An 8,684-nucleotide genomic window follows, 5' to 3' on the forward strand; every position below is an offset into this window, starting at 1 on the left:
GGTCGGCGGTTCGAACCCCTGCAACGGGGTGAGCTCCCGTTGCTCGGTCCCTGCTCCTGCCAACCTAGCAGTTCGAAAGCACGTCAAAGTGCAAGTAGATAGATAGGTACCACTCTGGCGGGAAGGTAGACGGCGTTTCCGTGCGCTGCTCTGGCTCACCAGAAGCGGCTTAGTCATGCTGGCCACATGACCCGGAAGCTGTACGCTGGCTCCCTCGGCCAATAAAGCGAGATGAGCGCTGCAACCCCAGAGTCAGCCACGACTGGACCTAATGGTCAGGGGTCCCTTTACCTTTACCTAGTGGGGTGAAGCAATGCATACAAATCTGCTTTGTCTGTCGTGTGTGTTTTACATGCCACACCAATATCTGAGCGGAGAGGCTCCAGCCAGGGTTCAGTTTCCTTGGAATGAAGGCCAACTGAGACTTTAGGATATATGGTTTTATTTGCACACATATACAACCTGAGCACAAGACGGAGGGTGTCACAGCATCAACACCGCAACAGATCTTGTGGACGCTTCTCTGATTCTGTCGAACAAGCTCTACTCAACTGCTCCAGAGATCTTGTTGAAGGAAGGTGGAACCACATCAAAGAGGCAATCTGCAACACAGCCGGGTCTTCCTTTGGCAAAGGACAGATACAGACCCCCAACTGGTTTGGGGTCAACCTAAAGGACATGGAACCTGTTTTTGTTTTTGTTTTGTTTTTTTACAAAACTTAAATTTTATTGGATGAGAAACCTACAGAGGTATAATCCCAAACCACAACACCTCACCCCACCGGGGTGTACATTTACACAGTGGCGTAGCGTGGGGGGTGCAGGGGGGGCCGGCCGCACCAGGCGCAACATCTGGGGGTTAGGGTTAGGGGGCGCAAATCCACGGGTTAAGGGGCGCAAATCCACGGGTTAGGGGGCGCAAATTACTTGCCTTGCCCCGGGTGCTGACAACCCACGCTACGCCACTGCATTTACAAACTCAAAGCTTTGTTGTAAATCATTGGCAGGGCACCCAGGAAAGTGACATATTCCTGGAAGTTCACCAGTTGGTCCCCATTGTGGTGCAGATCTTTCATTAATGCCTGTATCTCTGCGTCCTGCAGTTTCGGCCCAACGGTGAGCTCCTTCTGTATCAGCTCCTTCAATTCCTTCTTGCTTAGGGTGTTCTTGTCGCCATCCTTGCTGGTGTAATTGTGGAAGGTGGCAACCAGCCGGCCAATAGCTTGGTCAAGAGGTGCTGCCATGGCGAGAGATCAGAAGCAAGATGGTCCAGGGCTGAGTGGCAGGAAGCAATGGGGAAAGTGGTCAACATGGAACCTGTTATCTCTGCAAAGAGGCTCTCCTGAACTTCAAGCTTGCACCCTGCTGAAAGATGCTTGCTGTGCTGAGAAGGGCGATGCCCAACAGATTGCCAGACGTTATGCCAATGACTACTGGCTAGAGCTGCGTCAGAGCATCCAAGTCACTGGGGACACTGGAAACTCTTGCAAAATGTACGAAGGCACAAAGAAAGCCTTTGGACCCGCAGTTGGGAAAACTGCACCACTGAAAACCTTGTTGGGAGAGATCATCGCAGACTGCAACAAGCACATGTAGCGATGGGCAGAGCACTATCCTGCACTCACAGGAAAACACAGCCTCTGTCACAGCAATCTGGATGGAATCCCAGCAGAAGTTCTGAAAGCTGTCTTAAATTCCTCCCTCAGGACAACACCTCCACAACCTCCTCTTGCAGTGTTGGGAGCAAGGATCCATGCCACAAGACATGCGCGGCCGACTCCAGCATCGTGACCCTCCACAAGAACAAAGGTGACCGCTAGGATTGCAACAACAACCATGGAATCTCCCTGCTGAGTACTGTGGGGAAAGCTTCGGCCTGGGTAGTTCTCAACAGATTGCAGTCACTCGCAGACAGTCACAATGCAGCTTTAGAGCTCAGGGGTCAACAGTCTGCATGATTTTCTCCCTGTGCCAGCTAGGGGAGAAATTTCGAGAGCAGAGACACCCCTTGTACATCGCCTTCATCGGCCTGACGAAGAAGAAGAAGAAGAAGAAGAAGAAGAAGAAGAAGAAGAAGAAGAAGAGGAGGAGGAGGAGTTTGGATTTGATATCCCGCTTTATCACTACCCTAAAAGGGGACACGGGTGGCGCTGTGGGTTAAACAGCAGAGCCTTGGGCTTGCTGATCAGAAGGTCAGCAGTTCGAATCCCCGTGACGGGGTGAGCTCCTGTTGCTCGGTCCCTGCTCCTGCCAACCTAGCAGTTCGAAAGCACCTCAAGTGCAAGTAGATCAATAGGTACCACTCCGGCGGGAAGGTAAACAGCGTTTCCATGCACTGCTCTGGTTCGCCAGAAGTGGCTTAGTTATGCTGGCCACATGAACCGGAAGCTGTACGCCGGCTCCCTTGGCCAGTAAAGCGAGATGAGCGCAGCAACCCCAGAGTCGTCCGCAACTGGACCTAACGGTCAGGAGTCCCTTTACCTTTAAGGAGTCTCAAAGTGGCTAACATTCTCCTTTCCCTTCCTCCCCCACAACAAACACTCTGTGAGGTGAGTGAGGCTGAGAGACTTCAGAGAAGTGTGACCAAGTCACCCAGCAGCTGCATGTGGAGGAGCGGGGAAGCAAACCCGGTTCACCAGATTACGAGTCCACCGCTCTTAACCACTACACCACACTGATACACACACCGATAAAGGGCAGTGTGAAACAGGACCGTGTTCTTGCCCCAACTCCCTTTGGCATTTTCTTCTGCCTGTTGCTCTCAAATGTCTTCTGCTCAACTGAAGAGGGTGTGTACTTTCATTCAGGGAATAACACACGTGTGTGTGTGTGTGTGTGTGTGTGTGTGTGTTCATCCTGGCACATCTCTGCACCAAGTCAAAAGTATTGGGGGTCCTTATCCAAGAGATGTTGTTTGCAGATGATGCAGCCTTGACAGCGCACTCTGAGGAAGCTCTGCAGAGACACACCAACCATTTTGCCCAAGCCTGCAGGGAGTTACCACCATCCTGACAAAGACCAACATATATATATATATATATATATATAATACACACACACACACACACACACACACATTTTTATTAGTTTTTTTACATATCATTTTCAACCATCATTTAACATAACTTCTTATCTTATACAATATTTTAGACTTCCGTCAACAACCTCTGATGATTTTCCGTTCTTTATCACTTATTCTGCATTTCTTAATTTCTCTATTACTTTAAATTATCATTAACTAATAATTCTCTTCATTGTCTTCCTTGCAATATTTCAAATAATCCTCCTTACAGAACTTCTTGCAGTCCTACTAGCGTAATCTGTTCATTACAGTTGCTTTTCAAATAGCTCATATATTTACTCCAGTCTTCTAAGAATCTCTGATCCCGCAGGTTTCCAATCCTTCCTGTTAATTTATCCAGTTCTGCATAGTCCATCAATTTCATCCGCCATTCTTCTTTCATCGGTAATTCTTCTTGCTTCCATTTTTGTGCCAATAATATTCTTGGACATAATATTCTTGGGTCAGGACACTGCCATCAGCACTGGTGACCTTGAGGTGCCAGAAATGTCTTGCCTACCTGGGTTCCACCATAATCTGATGGGTCCTACTCAGTGAGCAATTACCCACAAGACAGCCAATGTGGCAGAGTGGTTAGAGTGTCAGACTAGGACCTGGGAGAACAGGGTTCAAATCTCCATTCATAGAACCCCAAAGGGTCCTCTAGTCTTGCAGTGCAGAAATTCCTTGCAATCCCAGGAATCAACCTAATTCACAGGGTTGTTGTGGGGACCAAATGAGGAAAGGGAGAACCATGTATGCCCCTTTAGCTCCTTGGAGGAAAGGCAGAATAGAAATGCCACAAATAAATAATAAATAAATTCCCACTATGTGAATATAAGGAGAGCCTGAGAGTTGCGTCCAACGTGAGTCACTCTCAGAGCAAGGATGACAAACTTCAGTCCTTGGATCTCAGAGGCCCTCCTCTGAGTATGAGCACAGTGGTACCTTGGTTCTCCAACGCCTTGGAACTCAAACAACTTGGAACCCAAACACTGCAAACCCAGAAATAAGTGTTCCGTTTGCGAACTTTTTTCGGAAGCAGAGCATGCTCTGTTTTGAGTGCTACACTTCCGATTTGAGTGTTACGCTGAGGTCTGTCTGTTTTTTATTTTGTGTTTTTGTGGTTCTTTTATTGTCGTTGTGACTGTGTGCAACCCAGTTCAGCTATCTATTGATTGATTGATTGATTGATTGTGTGACTGTAGTATATTGTTTATTCCTTTCATTTTATGGATTAATGGTCTTGTTAGATAGTAAAATTCACGCTAAATTGCTGTTTCAGGGGTTGTTTTTAAAAGTCTGGAATGGATTACAGTCATACCTCATGTTACTTTTGCTTCCTGCAGCGACCTGGAAGTAACAGAACGGGTTACTTCCGGGTTTCGCTGCTCGCACACGCGCAGAAGTGCAAAATGACATCACACGCATGCGCAGAAGCGGCGAATCGCGACCCACGCATGCGCAGACGCGCAGACACAGGTTGCGTTCTTTTCAGGTTGTGAACGGGCCTCCGGAACGGATCCCATTCACAACCAGAGGTACCACTGTAATTCATTTTGTATTACTTTCTATGAGAAAACATGCCTTGGTTTTGGAACGCTTTGGTTTTGGAACGGACTTCTGAAATGGATGAAGTTTGAAAACCAAGGTACCACTTTAACACTGCATCCAAGCCAGAGTTGTGTTTTTCAAAAACAGAAGCTAAGTGTCTGAAGGAGGAAGCGAGGAATCTCCCCAAAGGGTCCCCTCTGTAGTTACAGCCTTCCCTGGGAGAGAGGGAGGGGTCATTCCCCAGACTGGTTGCTAAGTCAGCAGCACAACTGACTCCAGAGCAGAAAATGTGCAGCTTGAGTCTGAGACCACACTCCTGCCTGCTGACGGACACATTTCTCTCCTTTAAAAAAAAAAAAAAAATTATTAACATATAAAACACATACATATACATTTACACAATTACACAATGCACGTACATAACACATTACCTTATTTTCATAACATAAAACACACCTACATTACTCTATATAATACCTACCTATACTATACATATCAACATACCTACACTCCTACCCCACGCACAAACACCCACCAAGTGACTTGACTTCCAGCCGTTCTTGTTACGCTACTTTATATTTCCAACTAGCTTAAACACATTTCATTATTTCTTTAATCTCTTCTTCTATCTTAACTTTACTCTCCTTTCACTCTATTCATTTTCTGGATTCACTCAATATGTGTCAGAAATTCTACTTTTTCCACATAAATTTTGATGTATTCCTTAAAGATAGCCCATTCTTTACTCACTTTTTATACCATATCTCCTCTTATTCTTCGTTAGTTCGGCAATATGGAAGTATTCCATCATTTTAGATAACCAGTCTGTTTTGGTTGGGACGCTACTGCCTTCCCAATTTTTGGCAATCAATAACCTTGCCGCCGTAGTTGCATACATAAATATTGGGCTGAACGTTCTTTTTATTTCCTCTGACATGATATCTAGGAGAAAGGATTCTGGGGTTTTTTCAAATGAAAATCTAAACATCTTTTTCAGTTCATTATAGATATTTTCCTAGAATCCCACTATCTCTTTGCACTCCCACCACATATGTAGAAAGATTCCTGCCCCATTGTTGAATCTTCAGCAGATATCACTACTGTTTTTATACTTTTTTCCCAGTCTGACTGGGGTCAGGCACCATCTATATTGCATTTTCATTACATTCTCCTTTAAATTATAGCATGCCGTAAAATTTGATATCTCTTTTCCACAGCCATTCCCATTGGCTCATCATAATTGTTGTTTAGTTGTTTAGTCGTGTCCGCTTCTTCGTGACCCCCTGGACCAGAGCATGCCAGGCCCTCCTGTCTTCCACTGCCTCCCGCAGTTTGGTCAAACTCATGCGGGTAGCTTCGAGAACACTGTCCAACTGTTGTGACGTGGGGTTTGTGATTTCAGCTCTCTTGACATAATATGCTGGAGACAGTTCTCTAGTAACACTTCTTTATTACAGCAAACAAGACTGAAGACTGAGGAGGGGAAAGCTACATTTATAGGGACAGGGGACTAGCTAGAAAGGATACATTTTGGAGGGAACAATATCAGGCAATCACAGTCCTGCCTTTTGGAGGGAACCAATAAGACGGAGGATCCAAATACAGCAGTTTAAATGAACCAATAGTAGCTGTACCCTCTGGAACCAAAAGGCAGTTACTTTACCCTAATGCAAATACAGACAATAATAATACAGATATAAAATCCTTTGACTCAATACACAACACCAACCATCTCGTCCTCTGTCGTCCCCATCTCCTTGTGCCCTCCATCTTTCCCAACATCAGGGTCTTTTCCAGGGAGTCTTCTCTTCTCATTAGGTGGCCAAAGTACTGGAGCCTCAGCTTCAGGATCTGTCCTTCCAGTGAGCACTCAGGGCTGATTTCCTTAGGAATGGAGAGGTTTGATCTTCTTGCAGTCCATGGGACTCTCAAGAGTCTCCTCCAGCACCAGAATTCAAAAGCATCCATTCTTCGGCGATCAGCCTTCTTTATGGTCCAGCTCTCACTTCCATACATCACTACTGGGAAAACCATAGCTTTAACTAGACAGACCTTTGTTGGCAAGGTGATGTCTCTGCTTTTTAAGATGCTGTCTAGGTTTGTCATTGCTTTTCTCTTGCAAAAAATGCTAAAGATCTCTTTTAATAAAAAACCAGAGGCCTATCTCCTGGGAGTTACAGATTTGGACATTCCACAAAAAATGAAGGGTATCTTTTTATACGCCATGGCGGCAGCAAGAGTCCTTATCGTGGCAAAATGGAAGCGTATTGAAATTCCCTCTATACATGAATGGATCCAAAAGCTGACAGAATATGCCAAATTAGACGGTCTAGCAGAAAAAATAAAGAATAAACCAAAACAGGAATTTGTCTCAAAACGGGAGGTTTTCAAAGAATATTTGAAATATAAATATAGTAGTTTAAACTCTGTTGCAGCTTTCGAGGAACTTCAGTAGTAGTTGCAAGTTAGACATAAGAGTTAAGATATATTAAGAAAAAGTTAAATTATGATAAAAGTGTGTATTGGCAATAAGGAATATGAAATTGAAATAAGGAATAGACGGGAGGTCAGGTCGATAGTGTAAAGACCATGTTTTATTGTTTGTTAAGAAAATTTTCTGTTTATTGTTATTCCTATGTGTAATTCTGTATCTGTGTTTTCTCTTTCTCTTTCTCTTCTTGCTGTATTAATAATAATAATAATAATAATAATAATAATAATAATAATAATAAATAATATGACGATACCCATTCCAGCCGTTCACCAACCTGGGGCCCAAACCACTGCTGCCCTGAGTGAGCCTCTCTTAGCAGAGCAGCGAGACCAGAGTTCTTTGCAGCAGCGATATTTTGAGCAGCGCCGGTGAATCACAGAATTGTAGCTTGGGAAGGGATCCCGAGGGTCATCTAGTCCAACCCCCTTGCAATGTGGGAACCACTGCAGGATTCCAAGCGGCTCAGGACCTTTCAGACGATGGGTTTCTTGGGCGTTTACCCTGAATCGTTTGCAGGGAGGTTAGACAATGCCAGCTGCTTCGCGAGCATTCGCTCCTGATTTGTTTCAAAGCAAAGGCAATCCTACACTTCCCAGGGCATTGCGATTTCACTTTCCTCATAGCGAAAAGTCCAGTGATTAGGGGAAGTGGTCTTGTTGTGCAAGACCTCCCAGTGAGCTATAGTTGCACAACCTGGGTTTGCAGGCGTGTGATTGAATCCCACCTGAAGATAGCGACAGTCAGGAAGTGTTTTGCGATTCTGGTACAGTGGTAGCTCAGGTTACAGAAGCAAAGCTACAGGGAACCAGGCAGAGGGCCTTCTCGGTGGTGGCACCCGCCCTGTGGAACGCCCTCCCACCAGATGTCAAGGAAATAAACAACTACAGTGGTACCTCGGGTTACAGACACTTCAGGTTACAGACACTTCAGGTTACAGACTCCGCTAACCCAGAAATAGTACCTTGGGTTAAGAACTTTGCTTCAGGATGACAACAGAAATCGCGCGGCAGCAGCGGAAGGCCCCATTAGCTAAAGTGGTACCTCAGGTTAAGAACAGTTTCAGGTTAAGAACGGACCTCCAGAACGAATTAAGTTCTTAACCCGAGGTACCACTGTACTCAGGAGATAAGTCTCTGACTTAGATTGAGACAGAACTCTTGCCTAGGCAGAAATGGTATTCTTTCTCACACAAACAATTAAACCTGATGGTGTGCAGTTTCACTTGCTAATTACACAACAGGGCTATGCATATTTGATGCAATCTCCAGTAATTGGCATCCTGAGAACCCCAGTTTTCATTCTATTTCTCCCCTTTTCTTTTTAAAAAAGCAAGTTTCTAATCTCTAATGCCACTGAAGAAAGCATGAAACTGTGAATCAAAGCTTGGCGAATCTGTATTAATTTTGCTGACCAGCGCTGAGGAGTTGCTGACTTGCAGACCTCTGCATTAACTAAGCCGCTTCTGGCGAACCAGAGCAGCGCAAGGAAACGCCATTTACCTTCCCGCCAGAGAGGTACCTCTTTATCTACTTGCACTTTGACGTGCTTTCGAACTGCTAGGTTGGCAGGACCAGG

General features: G+C 45.2%; 1 pseudogene; it reads right to left on the reverse strand.

Moving 5' to 3' along the window:
* Window positions 1-971: 971 nt before the first annotated feature.
* LOC114598389 (protein S100-A6 pseudogene) lies at window positions 972-1,258 on the reverse strand (annotated as a pseudogene).
* Window positions 1,259-8,684: the final 7,426 nt, after the last annotated feature.

Source organism: Podarcis muralis, chromosome 5, assembly GCF_964188315.1.
Source record: "Podarcis muralis chromosome 5, rPodMur119.hap1.1, whole genome shotgun sequence".
Taxonomy (NCBI): domain Eukaryota; kingdom Metazoa; phylum Chordata; class Lepidosauria; order Squamata; family Lacertidae; genus Podarcis; species Podarcis muralis.